The following is a 17814-nucleotide window of genomic DNA, read 5'->3' as shown; positions in this document are numbered from 1 at the left end:
CTACGGGAGTTCGAGTCACAGCGATGACTTAATATTGTTTTTCCTTTTCTTCTTCTTTTCTTTTTCTGTCAAGAAATCATTTACCGAAAGGTAGCGTTTGTCTTTCCCTTTCTTGTGTTTAAAAACTCGTCTGGAACTTTTAATCGTTCATCCGGCTATATCGATTGTTGTCGAACTCACAATGTCACGTAGGTTTGCCAAGGAAAAACCGCGGAGACTTTCTCTAAATCGAATCGCTAAGGAAGAACCATAAGTATTTTCCTGACAATGGAAAAATCGTTTCATCTCCTACCTCTCGAAAATAACTAACTTAACACGGTGCAAGGGACTGTAAAACGGCCTTAGAGGACAGATGCTCGAAACCGGGGGGAACTCCTATATGATGCTCGTCGCCTCAGGTACAAATCAACAAGGATTCTGGTTTCACTTAGCTTGATGACGACGAAAAGTCACCATTGTTAGCTGTCAATGTATCCTTTGGGTGCACTCGAAGAAATAACGAAAGAAACGCTCTCATTTAATTTCTGTTTTTAGGCTTGATTTCCGCTGATCTCTCGAGTACGCGAGTCGGCTCCACAAGTGCGCACGGGATCCTTTCTTAAACAGTGGCTAGTAATCAAACCTATTCCGTTTTAAGTGGTATCTTTTAGGGGTCTAATGAAGCTGAAGCAACGTCCACATTAGGCCCGGTCCAAACGCCGCTCCACTCATGTGCCGAACCAAACTTGATTAAGTTCGACTTTAGAGCGACTTTGGAGCGACGGCTGGTTCAGACGGCGTATTTGCGTCGAACTTAATTCGGGAAGCCGGTGGTAACAATTTTCGACGAGAAAATATACGTTCTGAATTCACGAACTCCGTCCAAATAGAAAAGCTGTGACTAACATTTCGCTGTTATCATGTTGTTATAGCAATATTTAGGGAAGCAAATTCAATCTCGAGGTTCAGTATTTGTATTTAGACAGGTTTTCTCCCGGTTAAATCGACTTGTCAGAGGGAAATCTAATAAGCTGGGCTATTATCACGAAGACAAGCAAAAAATGAATTTGCGCTAAAGAAACTGGCTCATACAGTCCCGTTTCTTCTAAATCGAAAGCATACTGGTATTTTGTTGTCTTTATTTTTAGCGGCTACTTTGAGCTTCATGCATGACTGGTCACGCCACTCAATTTTGAGCCAATCACGAGTCCCGTTATATGAAAAATAAATTACAGTAATTTATGCATTAGGTTCGACACATGAGGAGAACGCCGTATGAATCAGCTGCCGCTCCAACGTCGCATAGTGCGACAGACCCTGCCGAATTTAATGTTGTTTGCCGCACCAAACTTAACCTGCTGAACCAAACTGATTCAAACGCCGCTCTTCTGCCGTACTTAACTCATCAGTTAGGTTCGGCGCATGAATGGAGCGGCGTTTGGAACGGGCCTTAGTCTCCTTTAGGAGTTAAATGTAAATTTTCTGAAGAGAATCCCTGATTCTTTTCATATGGGAGTTCCTCCCGCCGGGTTTCCAAATGTCTAACGGGAAGTGAAGGAGTGAAGGAGTGATGGGGTGAAATCGTGCCAGCACTAAAACTTCGAAAATATATTTTCCAAGTTAAAAAGGTCAGCACAGGAAGTGATCATCAAAGTTTTAGAACGTTCCATCACTGTAGATGTATTTAGCTGCCCTCCATTTTGACATCTCTTCCTGTTCAAGCCAAAAACAATTAAAAAAAATAATTCTCACGACGTATCCCGGTGAAGTCTAGTGTACAGGTCTAGAGAATTTATTAACTGATCACCTATACCAATAACCTTAAGAACTCATTGGAGAAGTCTAAGAGAGATAATTTGTATGTTTTCAATGGACAATTTGTCAGTGATTGTATGACTGTCTGAGTAATGTTAACATTTGATGGTTTTGAACGAGACCGTGGAACGCGCGATGTTCAATAAAGTTCAACTCAATAATGAACACGTTCCAAGTATTTGTAGTAATCGCGACGGTTTAATTGCATAACACAGCAACAAGAGGACTTCTTTGAGAGATCGTTTTGTTTTGCTTGTTTTTTACAGTGACCTTTGTACGACATACATGTACCTTCGTAGTTTTCCAGTTGACTATAGAGATGGAAAGAGAACCTTGTTTGGAACAAAATCGTTTGGATTGCCATTCACTTTATCTTAAGGCCGCAAAGCACTCGCTGCCAAGAAGTGTATTGCTGGTTTTTATGTGGTTTTGCCATATTCTAAAATAAGAAATTACCTATCCTTCTGAGGTTTCAGTTTCATCAGATACAACACCCTCTAAAAACGTCGTGTTTCACAAGTGCGTTCAGTACCTTCCAGTGATAAGATCTAATCCTCTTCACAACAACAACAACGCACAATTAAGCATGCAGGTCGACTGAAACAATAAAATAAAATTAAGGAATTGCCATCAAGACCCATCAACATATTTTTTTGTCCAAGACAAAATTCCCTCAGTTCATAGAAATAGATATACACCATTTGAGAGAATTTGTGTGTCACATCTGGACAGTGTCAAAACCAACCAATTAAAACCATTGATTCGTACTTCTATCGCTGTTATTTGACCAAAACACTTGGTTTTTAATGGCGGAGTTTTCTTGGCCTTTTTGTTTGCTGCAAAAAATTACCAACTAAAATATGCTCGACATAGTCCATTGCATAATAGTGCAGTGGACACTGAAAAATAGAGAAATTTTAATCTAAAAAGAAGCAAAGATTAAAAGATGTGTAAATTTGTGAGATAATAGGTTGATTGTTTTCCTGCCGTGGGGTGATCAAGGCCAAAATAAATATCTTAGCAAAGCCAGTGAGACTTGAGAGCGCGAAAGCAAGGTAGTAGGATAAAATGCCTCTGAACAACAAATGTGCAAAATACCTGAAACACAAACATAATTGTCCCCCACTTAATTGATTTGATAAATTTGCTCTTCTGTTGTTTCTTAAAACTATCAAAGTCTGGAATAACAAATCTAATGAACACTGACATTAATACAATCTTCCTGGATCACCCTTAGGGGAAATAGATTCATTCTAAGACTTTTAAAGTGTTTAAAACAAACAGCAAACGAACGAACATTTATTCAGACATCCACTCTTAAAAAATGCAAAGCTCTTGCCAAATTGTCAAGCAAATGACAGAGGTTTTACCTTGTGATGTTTCGGCTCAAATCAGCACCAAGTAATCGCTACTTCTTCCTTTTTCTTTTTTACCAAACACCTGTGAATAAATCTGAAAGCTTCAACGTCAGATCAGAGGAAAGTGAAAGTTCTAATGAAGCAATTTTTAACTTAAGAGTGACTCGCTCTTCATACTCTAATTACTTTTGACAGTTTATTCCTGTGTAGTCACGTGACCTCTGTTGCCGTTATAAGAATAACAATTATCCGATGACCGTAGTTTCAGCGATAAATCAAAGCCCTTACGACAAAAGATTGTTTACAATACATTTAACCGGCAGACCGTATAGATGGCTATTTTTGAACTTGGTAGACATCTAGAATTTCCCTTCACTAAATTTAGCATCCTGCCAAAACACGAATCGATTTCCTTTATCTTTTCTCCACTTTCTGTTATTTTTGATTTGATTTTCATTGCTTTATGTGGTTTTTGTCAGGAAGCGAAAAAAGAAAAAAATGCTGTGGCTTGGATTGAAATTGCTCTCCGTCTCATTTGAAGAATTCTGATTTAATTCCGGCCCTTGCTAACTTTGTGTTTCGCACTTATTTACCATTAATTTACCTTACAGTGATCAGATCTAATCTCTCGTTATAACAACAATGCAAACTCAAGCCTGCAGGTCGGATGAAATATGGAATTGCCATCAACGAAATTATTTTGTTACTAAAACAAATTCTCCCAGTTCGTACTGTAAGAAATACATATACACCAGTAGGGAGAATTTGTGTGTCACATCAGGACCGAACGAAAACTTACCAATTACAACTGTTCGTACTTCTATCTATTGTTTATTTTCCACTAAAAGAGTTACAATGCCAGAGTTTTCTTCGCCGGTTTATTTCCTGCAGGAAATCACCAAAATGTGATCAACAAAGCCCACTGCGCAATCCGCAACTGGCAAAGCCTAAAATTCGCAATTTTCTCAGACGGTTCTCTTTCCGACTGGAAAATCAATTTATGCACGGCAAATTTGAGAATTCAAAGACTTCGAAATTTTCTCGTTGTGTTTGCAGAGACTGACACGACATCTCTGGAGTTCGTATACACACTTGGGATAATTTGCAATGATAGCGAGACGAGTAGCTTGTATGCACTGTACTCTTACAATCGTCCTGTATGGCGGAATCAGTAAGACCGTCCCAGAAATTCTAAAGTTTACTTTGTTCTTTGGTTAATGCCGTAAATCCAAATTGTAAAGCAAACGAGATTGAAATTAGAATGTGCTCTGCGAAGCGTTTTTTGATCTTCTCACATTCCGAACTCTCTGCAATTTCAATGACTTGTCATCTCAGAATGCTTTAATCAACAAAAAGGTCAGCACAGGAAGTGATGATCAAAGTTCTAGAACGTTCCATAACTATACATGTATTTCGCTGCCCTACATTTTGACTTCCCTTCCTGTTTAGGCCCAAAACAATAAAAAAAATTATGATTTGTTTTTTCACCGATTTATGTATGTATGCATTATGTTCTTGTTAAGTACTGGACCGTTGTAGAAAAAGTAGGCTTGAGGAAAAAAGTAAAAACTAAAACACGGTCTTTTAAGTAAAGCGCTCGGTTTATCATTGTGGCAACTGCTTCAATCTGGCTTCACCTTATAGACAGATCAGCATCTTATTTCTTACGACGTATCTCGGTTAAGTCTATTGTTCAGGTCTAGAGAATCTATTAACTGATCACCCATACCAATAACCATAGGAACTCATTGGAGAAGTCTAAGAGAGATAATTTGTATGTTTTCAATGGACAATGCGTCAGTGATTGTATGACTGTCTGAGTAATGTTAACATTTGATGGTTTTGAACGATACCGTGGAACGCGCGATGTTCAATAAAGTTCAACTCAATAATGGACACGTTCCAAGTATTTGCAGTAATCGCGACGGTTTAATTGCATAACACAGCAACAAGAGGACTTCTTTGAGAGATCGTTTTGTTTTGTTTGTTTTTTACAGTAACCTTTGTACGACAAACATGTACCTTCGTAGTTTTCCAGTTGACTATAGAGATGGAAAGAAAACCTTGTTTGGAACAAATCGTTTGGATTGCTATTCGCTTTATCGTAAGGCCGCAAAGCATTCGCTGCCAAGATGTGTATTGCTGGTTTTTATGTGGCTTTGCCATATTCCAAAATAAGAAATTACCTATCCTTCTGAGGTTTCAGTTTCATCAGATACAACACCCTCTACGCTTTCTCTCGTACTAGTTTGATCCCAGAAGTTTAATCACTCGCTTGGGGTTCCCATTAACCCTGAGGAGCGCTGTTAAACCGGATAAGCGGTGTCCCGACATTCACAAACAACATAAACTCCAAAACTACACACAACAGTTGGAAACGTTAAAAATATCAAGCAAAAGTGCATGACCTACCGGCGAAAGGAGGCTTAAATTAAGAAATGTTCCTAACTTCACCTGCTGCGGTAAGCTGCAACTCCGAGTCACTGGAAGCGATACGCCGAAATGATGACAACTGATGGATTCTGCTCTTATATGAATCAAACTCAGGCCACACCGCCCACTTATGACACGATCATTTAACTTGGAAACTGAAAACAAAAATTCACGGTAAAATCACGCTTTCTATACAACAACATCCTGTTTTTTTTTTCCTAGAATTTGCAGTCTTGCAAATTCTTGCGGTCTTGGATGATCATGCGATTATATCAGAGTGTGTTCCGTGGGGAGTCCCCAACTTAAAAATAAGATCGCTGTCAGTTTTGGTTTTGCAAAATACTGAAAATTGGTGACGTGGCTCCTTATCATCTTTATCGTGAGACTTAAATTCAACGCCTTTTACTGTTATCAGCTGTTAAGTCTCTTAGTAGTGTAGCTCCCTAAAAGAAGCCCGGAAGTAGGAACTGAAATATTTCTGGTTCTTGTATTGTACACAGCGTATTGCGTTCGTGCGTGTTTTGACTGAGAAGGTAGAAGAGTAGTTCTGCCCATTTTCCGACAAAATAGAGTAATCTCTTAGGCTATTTGTGACTACCTTGGATACTAGATTGCGCGAGTTTCTCCAGTGACCAATGCTACATGGCTCATCCATGCGAACCGGATAAATCGAATTCATTTGGCTCAAAACTGTTGGCGAAATTTAGCCCCAAGCTTCACTTCAAGTTTATGTAGTCTAATTTGCTCTCAAGATGTGTTTCTACCTTCCGGTTGTGCCCGACGTCAAGGATAAACCCAGCCGTGAGTGATAAATACTTGCAGTCAATTCCATAAACAAAGAGATCCCTTCATCTGTATGATTTAAAGTTATCCTATTCATCGACCACCCGATTTTTTATGCGTTTACTCATTCCCTGATGAGCGCTTTCTCCCGTACCAGTTTGATCCCAGAAGTTTAATCACTCGCTCGGGGTTTCCATTAACCGTGACGCGAGGAGCGCTGTTAAACCGGATAAGCGGTGTCCCGACATTCACAAACAACGTAAACTCCAAAACAGCGCACAACAGTTGCAAACGTTAAAAATATCAAGCAAAAGTGCATGACCTACCGGTGAAAGGAAGCTTAAATTAAGAAATGTTCCTAACTTCACTTGTTGCGGTAAGCTGCAGTTCCGAGTCACTGGAAGCGATACGCCGAAATGATGACAACTGATGGATTCTGCTCTTATATGAATCAAACCCAGGCCACACCGCCCACTTATGACATGATCATTTAACTTGGAAACTGAAAACAAAAATTCATGGTAAAATCCCGCTCTCCATACGACATCCTGTTTTTTTTTTCCTAAGATATTTGCAACTTGCGGTCTTGGATGATCATGCGATTATATCAGAGTGTGTTCCGCGGGGAGTCCCCAGTTTGAACATAAGATCGCTTTCAGTTTTGGTTTTGCAAAATACTGAAAATTGGTGACGTGGCTCCTTACGATCTTTATCGTGAGACTTTCAAATTCAACGCCTTTTACTGTTAACAGCTGTTAAGAGTCTCTGTCCATAAATATGAAAAATAACTCGGCAAGGGTCGAAAATTCGATTTCGCTCATATTTTTAAGGGAGATAGGCTAGGGCATGACAAAAACCACTGGGTAGGTTTTTTTTGGCCTTTAGTAGGCCTGGGTATTTTTTTTTGTTTGTTTTTTTTTATCTTTTTATTTCAAAGAAAAATGCAAATTACCAAATTCCGTTAAAATCGTCATTTGACGCAACATTTTATTAAACAAGTTCGAGGGCGTCGCATGCAAAACCACATTAATCTTTCGTCTTTAAACCACTCAAATATTTTTGTACAATGTTGAAATGTGAACTGGGTTGATTTTGGGGAATGTTGCGTTGTCTTTTTGGGTGCAAAATAATTACATTTCGAAGACATGTATTTCATTCACCAAAAAGTACTTCGTAAATATAATTAATTTTCACCATGTGCGAAACCTTCAAATGACTTTTAGCTTCTGGTGGTTGAATCGTCGAAGGGTGGTCTATAGATTCCTGTAAAAATTTCTCCGGGCAAATGTTTGTGAGCGACGCGAGAGCTTTTCAAAGTACGTTAAAAATGCAAATATTTAACCTTCCGTCGTCAAAGTTTAATTCACCGGTAAGACATATATTAGCATACGCCACATGTCTTGACCTATGTTAAGTTGAAATAGACACAGAACTGATAATTTCGAAAGGTTCTAACCTTGCTTGCTGTAAAAGGCAGGTCCAAAAGCCGATTTAACGTGTTTCTCTCACCATTCGTCGCATATAAAGCAGTAAAGTTGTTTCTGTTTACACTACGTCCGATGTACATCGCCAGCTGTCAACGTATTTAATGGTCGAATACCATGAATCTGTGATCATCTTTCGGCGCATATGATTACCACTGCATCTTAGTCAAAAACGGCTGAGTCAGATAGTTCCTTGCCTTGCCTTACACCAAAATATTACGTTTGATCCATTGCTGACTACTGCATGCTGCTATAAAGCGTGTCGACGCAGCGCAATCCTTTGCAGCCGTTCGTTATTTTATCGTCTCGCAATGCTGTCACGGCATCCTATTTTAGCGGGCAGGAGTAGATAATATAAATACAAATATAAATATTTGTTTTTATAATTGTATTTTGGTCTGCATATTTTTTATAGAGCACTCTTGGGACAAGTGAAACAATTTATTCATTGTTTAATCGTTTGCATACATATTTGTGCTACACACAAGTTGTGTAGTACGAAACTAAATAGTAATAAAACGCCAAGTCAAATCTACAGTTGATCAGTACGTCATCTGTTATAATATATGTTTATATGTATTGTTTGTTAATCGCGTTCTCTAGTGCGCGTAGTCTCGGTTACTTGTGGCAAGACCTTGTCACCAAGAAAGAAAGAAAGTCACTAAGAAAGTCACCACTTTTGTTCAAAAATCGCTAAAAAAACAAATTATAGATCAAAGAAGCAAGATAAAAATAGGAAATCACAGCGTGACTAATTCGTGAGAAAAACTGAGACTAAATAGTAGTTACTTGAGTGAACAAACCCCGCCACCCATGCCACTATATTCGGCGTCTTTTGTTTACTTGGTGGCGGAGTATTGGTATGTTTAGTTCAGTTTTGTGACAGAAAATGGACGGCAGGTCTTTTTTGCAGGGTGCAGGTTGCAGGTTGCAGGTTGAAATTTAATTATAACTGGAAAACCGCTGGCACTTAAAAGAAACGTTCAGGTGGTAGACTTACTGTGACTGTTACATGACGTTGGTTACAATCGCTCAGAGAGGGACTTCAGAGATGTGGCTTCTACATAAGTGCCGAACCCGCCGAAGCGATGGGAGGAGGGTATATTCCTATGATTTTAAGCCTGCAATGAATTATTGTTTTGGAAGAAACATCTGAAATATCATCTGAAATATCTGCTGAATTTGGTTTCTTGCCTGTGACTGTACCAAAATGAAAGCACACTGAGCTTGTGCTAGTATATTCCGACGGTTAAAATCTTATATTATTTCATTTCTTTATTTATTTGCTTCATTTGTGATGGCAATCTTCTGTTGTTAAGGGAAGTGTAGCTTACAGTGCTTGTTGACGCTACGCCTAGAGATTTCGAACTCACACTCTGTTGAAGAGACTCGAGGAGCCCGTTGAGTACTGAAAGATCGAGCGAGGTTCGACTAGAAAAATGAATAAAAATACATGCGAAGAAGAGCCGAGCGATAAGAAAAATACAGGACAGAATATAAAGACTTACAAATGTTTCCTGACTTTAGCGATGACGGTGAAGCTAGGTAGATTATAGATTCCGCAACAATATTAACTTAGCGCGCTAGGAAACAGGACGTAACATGTCGATCAAAGTCGATCATCGAAAACGTAGTCGATAAGTCGATAGTACTCGACATTTGTCTTTAATTGTCAATCGACAAATTACGTTTGTCGATAAAAGTCGATAATCACAGGGTTTTCAACTGATTATCGATTTTATCGACAAAAATGCAGACAAATGTTTCAATCAGCTACAAAATTCAAGTAACCAAACCAATAATAGCTCCAATGACTTTTTTATGCCGAGTTTAAACAGCTCTAAAGTAAAGCTGTATGACAATAAACTTAAATAAAAACCTGAACAACCAAGTGGTCTGTTATTCATCACAGAATAGAATGTTTAAATTACCTCGAGAAATGATCGATTAACAGTTTCAGCTGAACTAAATCGTGATCTATAACATAACTCGAGCCAACCTAGTTCCCAGAGTTTCTCTAGGCGGGGGAGATGAGAGATCCTGGTAACTCGAAGTCGTGTTTCTTCGGGTGGACAGAACGGGCCAAAGTTTAGACTAGATGCGGGGAAAAAATCGAGGCCAGCAAAGTAATTAAGAAGTAACGTAAAGTAAATTGACATTTTATTTCATCAGTGTTTTTATTCAGTTCAACATTTGACAAATACAAGCTGCTACGACTCTCCTCCCTCTCCGCTAGGTATGTTGTATTCGTCGGGTTTGTATGCCCCTTGCTTCTCCTTGCACCTGTGACTGTTGTACCAGTCCACGACCTACGTATGCGTACGCCATACATCGTCTTTTGTATTTCCGATACTTGTCGATTGAAATCGATCAAAATCGATCAAAATCGATCAAAATCAATCATAATCGAACAAAGTCGATGATGACAATAAATTGTGAGATCGACTTTTATCGATTTCCGATATTTGTCGATTAATTAGTATCGACAATGATCGACAACGATCGACAACGATCGATTTTTATCGACTATCGAAATAATCAACATGTTACGTCCTCTAGGAAACCGTAGCGTTTAAATAGTCCTAATTTGCATACATAAATGGCAAGCTAAAATAAAAATTCGCACGTGGAGTCCTATAGGAAGACCCGAGCCAATTCTGGAATCGATGGAAACATCTGTGGAGCGGCCATTCAGATGGCTTTGAAGAGATTTCACTGGTCTCAGTGTGTCGATCGATAACTACTTATAGCGGATCGATCGTGTTTTCACTATGTCAAAGAGGCGAACTACTTTATTTAAGAGCCCCTGACCAGTATATAAGTTATTAATTATTTTTAGTGCATGCGGTTTTCTAGTTATAATTAAATTTCAACCTGCAACCTGCACCCTGCACCCTGCAAAAAAGACCTGCCGGAAAATGGAGGGCTGTTGTTCTTTTAAAGTTATTGTTAGTGGACTTCGTGGTTATAACACTAAATATCGGAGGCGTAAAACTGAAATTGTTCCGTTGCTTTCGTGCAATAAGGATATCAATAATCATAAGTTTACTAATAAATTTACCGAGCCTGAAGATGATAGACTGTTCACAGCCTTCTATTTTCTCGTATTCGATCGTTGAACGCGCGGATAGAATCGCGAGAGAGCTGGATGTTAGCGCGAAAGGGAAGACTTGACTGGGTGGGGGGTGGGGACCAAGATAAATATTTTTATTGTTCACTTCGCTCGCAAACCCCAACCCCCACACCAACGTGCTTCGCGCTCGCTTCGCTCGCTTTTTCTTTCGCATGCATAAATAGAGAGGCTGTGAGCAGTCTAGAAGATGAAGTCGAAATGATTTTATGCCGGACGGCGAAGTTCACCAAAAGCGAAAGTTTGCGCACCATGACCGTAATATGTCCTAAACCATCGTACAAAACTTGGATTAGGGTGGAGCAGAAGGTCCAGCACCCGGAGGGGTGGGGGGGGGGGGGGAGACTCCCATATAAAAAAGACGGGGCTCTCGTTGGAAATTTTGAAAGCAACCCCTAAGAGGTACCAAGATCCTGTTTTGTAGGCTTGGCCTGAAATTTCTTTCTCCCCTTAGAGGTACTAATTCTTACATAGCACATTATCTCCTGTCATACTTTTTCGGCTCACTACCCTAAAAGGTACTGCTAAAGCTCCCGCTGTGGAAATTTTGACACTAAACACACTAAGAGGTACGAAAATCGCGTTTCTAACCCCTTCGTCATTTTCATATGGGAGCTCACTCCTCCCTCTCCGCCACCGCCCCCGCCCCCCCCCCCCCACGGGGGTCTAGCACCAGGTTCAGGGTTCTGGAAGACATTTCCACCATGGCAAAGGCAAATGACCGTGGCTGAAAGGTGCAAGAGGGTTGGGAAAGAAAGAGTCTGAGGTAATCTTACGCAAAATTGGTTCTTACCAGGAGCCATAAGCGGGGAATTTAGGACGCCATTTCCCCGGCGCTATATCCGCGCGTGTGCCGCATACGATGGCGCATTTTTTTCTAAAATAGAAAAGTTGTCCCATATCATAGGGACCGCCACAATACTAGAAATAGCGCGCGCTTACGGACTCCGTCCCCGATTATGACTCCTGTTCCTACGTATAAGTTGGGTCAGGTACCATACGCGTCATTCAGCGCGCGCTCGCGCTCTCCTCCCTCTCCAACACATGTTTTCTAACCTGACAAGTCTTTAAAAAATCCTTTCTCAGCTCCCAATTGTGATCGTAGAATCTCACTAAGACGCTTCAGGCGTTAATTTGCGACGTTTCCGTGCGGAGATCGGGCGAGATCGGACACTAAGAAAAACTGCAAACTGGGGGAGGGGTTTGTGAAGATTTGTCGTGTCAAATAGCATGTGTGAGAGAGGGAGAAAAGTGCGAGCGCGCTGGATGACGCGTTTGGGATTAGGGTACTATCATGTTGCGAAAAACGATTTCCGAAAAAAAACTTTGCAAAAGACGCTAAAATTCTCCGACTGTCGTAAAAGTATTTGAAAACAAATTCGGCTAAGTTGTAAAAAAATCTGACGACTTCGTTTTGTGTTGATTTGGTTTCGTGCAAACTGTAAAATTTTATTTCAAACGGCCTCCTCTATTAAGCGGCGGCGGTCACCTTTTGGTCGTCCCGATGAGGGTTTTTTTTAATTGCCTTTACCCCTATCAAACGGCCAGGGCCACCCAAAATTTAAAAACTTTGCTTTAGGAAAGGCGATTGCAGATAAGAGTCCGAAATTGAAGGTGGCGAGTGATACTTCAAACACACGTTTCTTTATATCATGATTGTCTTGACGTGACTCCATGTTCACTAAGAAATTAACTCGATGGTGAAAAATATTCAAGGTCGGCACCAGCCTCTATTTCGCCGAGGGTTGCCGCTTAACAGGGCTTCCACTGTATTATATGTAAACCTAAAAAAAAAAAATAAAAAAATAACGCACTATTCCTTCTTTTCATTCCTTTATTTACTCTCTTCCTACTCAACAAGATTGTGTGCTCGCTTCCTGTCAAGCTCGAGGATAGAAACTTGTCCTACCCCTACCCCCTAAAATGGGATGACACAGGAGTTGCGTGACGAACAAATAAGGAAACCGCTGAAAGGATTCAAGGTTCAAGCAGCAATCGATCATGGCCGTCGATAAAACCAGGAACACGGAACACGGAACACGGTACACGGAACACGGAACACGGAACATCCCAGAACATTCCGGAACATTCCGGAACATCCCGGAACATCGAATAATTATAATAATTATGAGAAAAAAATGTGTAAATGAAATTTTCTAAACTAAAATTTACAAAAATAAACTGGTATCAGCTCGAAATATGAAAATACATTTTTTTTGGGGGGGGGAGAGGAGGGAGGAGAGTCGGTAGGCTAGGGGTATGTAGCGTTGGGTATTCATTCAACTGACCACAATGGATACAGGCTCCTCTTCTTTCGCGCCCATTGCGTCACATGGCTTTATAGCACTGTTTTTTCAACACAAACATATACTGTTGTAACCGGTTGTACGGAATTGTCGGGAACGGTCAAAAATAACACGAGAAGCGATAATAACGGAACGTTCTTCGATCTTTAATACTCTTCGAAGAACAATATCTCGATACGGCTGGCGGGACGACGGCTCAAAGTACGAAATTCGAATGACACTTAATATTTAACATATGTCACATAACGTGTCACGGTAACTCAAAGTCTCTTCAACATGGACGATTAACAGACGCCCGAGTAACAAGCAAGTTATTATTAATAAATCATCAGAACTCGAGCAGTCCGAACTAGTTTAGACAAGAAACTCAATGCCGAAGAGTTTCTATTTCTATCTCATGGAGAAACTATTTCTTCATGAGAAATCGTGTGTACGCATATCTTTGAATTGACGTAATGAAATGAATGAAGAAATCACACTCGTGTACTCATATTTTTCGGTGTGATTAAAGAGTTCGAACGCCACCATCTTGATTTTCTATGAAGAACGAAATCTGGGAATAGGGGACAGTCACGTGATAAAACTGATGGCGAACGACTGGAAGGAATGGATTAGTCTTCTAAGTTGCGAGTCTTCAGTCCTTTTCATTTTTTTTCCCTTTTTTTTGTTATGTTTTTGTTTAGTTTTTTGTTTTGTTTTGTTTTTACATTTAAACTTTTTTATATTCCGAACTGAAACCAGTTTATAATTATTCGATGTTCCGGGATGTTCCATGTTCCGGATTTTATCGACGGCCATCGATCATCAGCTGGATCAAACGTAATTATATTTTGGTGCAATGCAAAGCAAACAACTATTTACAAATGACTTAGCCGTTTTTGACTTAGGTGAAGTGGCGATCATATGCGCCGAAAGATGATCACAGATTCATGGGGCGCTTTCCATTCAACAAAAATCACCGGTTCAAATTTTCGGAATTTTCGCTGGTCGAATGGAACGCGTCTGACCGCTTCCCAGAATTCGAGGTCACGTGCTCTGCAACCCGGGGCTGCTGGGTGAAACTTTGTTGTGTCTGAAAATGGCGGACTTTTTGAACATTTTCGCGGCTTTAGAGCAGGATGAGTGTGAAACAATAAGTTGTACCATTCTCGATAGCAACAACGACGTAATACTTCTGGCTGCAGTTACCTGCTTTATGCAGAGGAAATTAACTCGTGTAAATGGGTACTTCGAGGTAACTATTCCAGCGTATTTGTCGAGGGAGTTCGAAAACCATTTCTGGTTGACTAGGGAAACGTGTCAGTTGTTGACACAAGAAATAATGCACACTGGGCGGATTCCAACTGGCAATAGACCTTTTTCGCTTGGGCGGTTTGTTTTCCCATTACAGACCACGTGATATTCTCTAGAGATTTGTTCTTTTATCCTTCTAAAAATTATTTATTCATATGCACGCGACTATTTGAAAATTTGAATGGAAGAATTCTCAAGAGTATCATCACACGGTCTGAAATGGGGCAACAAACCGCCCAGTCGAAAAAGGTCTATTCATCTGGGCGGCCCGCAATTTTGCCACAAAAACAAATACTGCTGTTCCTTTGGAGTGTGGCAAACGCTACTCCGCCCGCCATTATTGCTTTTTCAAGTGTCCACGTGAGCTCACGCTCGGTAGGGAGACTAAACCCGACATCTCTTGCAAATGGAACACAAAATTTTCGAAAATTCCGGAAATTCCATCAAAGAGGGTGCATTCAAAACGTATTCCTCAATTTTCGAAAACTTTACCCGGAATTTTTACCGTTCCATTCAATCTCGAACCGGAAATCTCGGAATTTTTGGTCGAATTGAAGGCGCTCATGGTATTCGACCATTAAACACGTTGACAGTTGTCGATGTACATCGGACATAGTGTAAACAGAAACAAATTTGCTGCTTTATATGCGACGAATGGTGAGGAAACTTGTTAAATCGGCTTTTGGACCTGCCTTTTACAGCAAACAAGGTTAGAACATTTCGAAATTATCAGCTCTTTGTCTATTTCAACTCAATATAGGTCAAGACATGATAATAATATAGGTCAATAACATAGTTCCCTTGACTCTGAAGATGACCCGCTCAGGTTGTCGAAACGTCAATCACCAACAACAGTTCTTTTCAGAACTACCCTCACCCGGACGATCACACTATACGAACTACTGATACTCCTGGGCTCAAACCATTTACTACATTATCATCAACTGACAAACCACAACATTGAGTGGGACTCTGCTCAGTGCTTAACCTACAGCACAAACTATTTTCAACGACTGACTCTAGAAAGCTGGTACACTAACCTAGAAAAAAAGCCTCTTAACAGATGTCAAAAACTACCGACGTCTCACAAACGACTTATCCACGACGGAAACGAAACCGACAATCGGACATCTAACAGAGCGAGGATCAGTTTTTGTTTCTGGGCAACCGACCTCGGTTCTGAAAAACTGTCCTCGGAAAAAAATCTGTCCTCGGTTACAGAATGTACGGTCGGTAAACTGTCCTCGGTTGGTGTCCACGTAACGTCCACGGTATTAACCGAGCCTGGGATTCACGAACCGACTTCATTTTATAAACCGTACAGGGTTGCCTTTATCCGACCTCGGTTTTGTGTTGTTTCATAACCGTGCTCGGTTTCCAGATTACGTCCACGGTGATAACCGCCGACCCTAGAGAATACACAAACCGTATTCGGTTTTGATTTTACATTAAACCGAGCTCGGTTGTATATGCATTCGTGGCCCAACTCGGTTTAATAATTGTCTTGACCGTACACGGTTTCCTTTTTAAAAAAAAAAAAAAAAAAATTAAAGCGAGCTCGGTTTTGGACCGTGTCCCGGCGATCTGAGTTCATGGCCCTAGCCTAGTCCGGCTGTGTGATTTTTGACTGACTCCCCGCCCACCCCACTCCAAACCCTTCCACGTAGCGGTCCGGTTAGATGGTCTCTGACTGCATCTCCCCCACCCCCCCTTCCCCCCCCAAAAAACAGTAAAAAAACCTTGTTTTTCTATTAATTTCCATTTTCTTTAATAGTATTCACCCGAATTTTTCTTTTCTTTTAATTTTTACTCAGGTTGCAAAAAGAGGCCGGATGCATGATATGTTGGTCTTGCCTTATAAATTTGATGAAAGTAACGCGAAACTAACTTTAACTTTATTTATTTGTCTCGACCTATTTTATGTTATATTTTACCATTTGTAGGTCCATAAAGCACATGCCAGTTGTATAATTGATTACATTCGACTGAATTTTACAATCACACCTTTATAACAATTGATTTTCATGAATACACCCTTTTGCTAATGCTGACTCCAGTCTCTTGTGGGGGCAAAATATGATCTATTTAATGAATTGATGAAGCCATTTTTGACCGAGTGATCACTTCTTGCCCCCACAAGGAAATGGAACTGGAAAATATTTACATTAGCAAATTGGCCTATTTAATCATCGATCAATTCAACGCATTGCTTCCTTTTTGATTTGCGTGTCATTAGGTTTTGTTTCTCTATTACTCCTAATTTTGCTAAAACAATAAATTTTCTTACGTACCTCTTTATCATTAATTTGTTTGAAATGTTGGAGACTGGAAGTTACGTAATTTTTAGAAAAAAAAGGAATAAATCCAGTCGCATTCGCAGTCGCGTCGTCCTCACTGCTTAAGCTCCCAGTATTAGTCAACTCAACTGGAACCTCACAAATTTAACAAATTGACGTCAGTTTTTTATGCGTTTGATGATAAATTGCGTCATAACACTGTCAAAGTGGTTCCCCAGTAAACGTTGACTATGTTATGACGAAATTTATCATCAATAAGAGGACAGACGCATAAAAAACTGACATCATTTGTTTCGTACATTAACAAGACCCCAGAATGGTCAAATGCCGGGAATAAATGAGGGGAAAAGACGCCATTAACTTGCCCTAAACAAAGCGAATTTTATTCATAATGACGCGAACATTGTCAATAGCTTTTCGCGTTTTTTGATTGGCAACTAAAAACAGTCCATAAAATTTCATTGGTTAAAAAGTTGGCAGTTTGACAGCTCAAAGCTGAGCTTGAAAGCTTTCGTACATTAAAAGTTCATCCGTCTGTACTCTCATTGATGAAGAAAATGAGCCAATCTGAGCTCGAGAAATTGGACAGTTATTGTAAAAATTTAATTGTACGAAATTTAAACTTTCGATGGCTTGCCTTCGTATTATTTTTTTTTTTGGTCCATTCCTTACATGACCGTGAAAGTTATGTCATTGTGATTGGCTGTGAGGAAGCCAATTTATCGTTCGCAATTTTCTCAGTCACATAATTAATGGGTAATCTTGAGAAAGCGCGTTGAATATGCTTACTTATATGTTTCAACTCTATTAAAAGGCCAAAATGGACAGTTACCGCTTAAAAGGGTTGAGCTGAATAGAGTTTAAAACAGTATAAAAGACCTTATCGGGACTTTGATCACTGGCCGCCTAATAGGGGTGGCCGTTTTTGTAGACTTA

The 17814-nt window shown here is 40.0% G+C and overlaps 1 protein-coding gene and 1 pseudogene across 10 annotated transcripts in view; one reads left to right on the top strand and one right to left on the bottom strand.

The window, feature by feature from the left end:
- The window catches only part of LOC145467732 (uncharacterized protein KIAA1958-like), a 6038-nt pseudogene extending 3781 nt beyond the window's left edge, over window positions 1-2257 (top strand).
- LOC145467657 (uncharacterized) overlaps window positions 1-8167 on the bottom strand; it is a 31697-nt gene extending 23530 nt beyond the window's left edge. Inside the window, exons 1-4 of one of the 10 annotated variants that reach the window (XM_081451244.1) lie at window positions 6695-7246; window positions 5607-5740; window positions 3165-3234; window positions 2251-2391 (exon numbers count right to left, since the gene is read on the bottom strand). The gene's annotated coding sequence lies outside the window, so the exon portion shown is untranslated. Of the gene's footprint in view, window positions 1-2250; window positions 5741-6694; window positions 7247-7824 lie in introns of those variants that run through there. The other 9 variants (XM_081451238.1, XM_081451243.1, XM_081451242.1 and 6 more) reach the window with 9 other exon arrangements.
- Between the last annotated feature and the right edge of the window lie 9647 nt (window positions 8168-17814).

This window comes from Orbicella franksi, chromosome 14 (genome assembly GCF_964199315.1).
Source record: "Orbicella franksi chromosome 14, jaOrbFran1.1, whole genome shotgun sequence".
Taxonomy (NCBI): Eukaryota; Metazoa; Cnidaria; class Anthozoa; order Scleractinia; family Merulinidae; genus Orbicella; species Orbicella franksi.
This window is presented reverse-complemented; position numbering and strand designations above follow the sequence as displayed.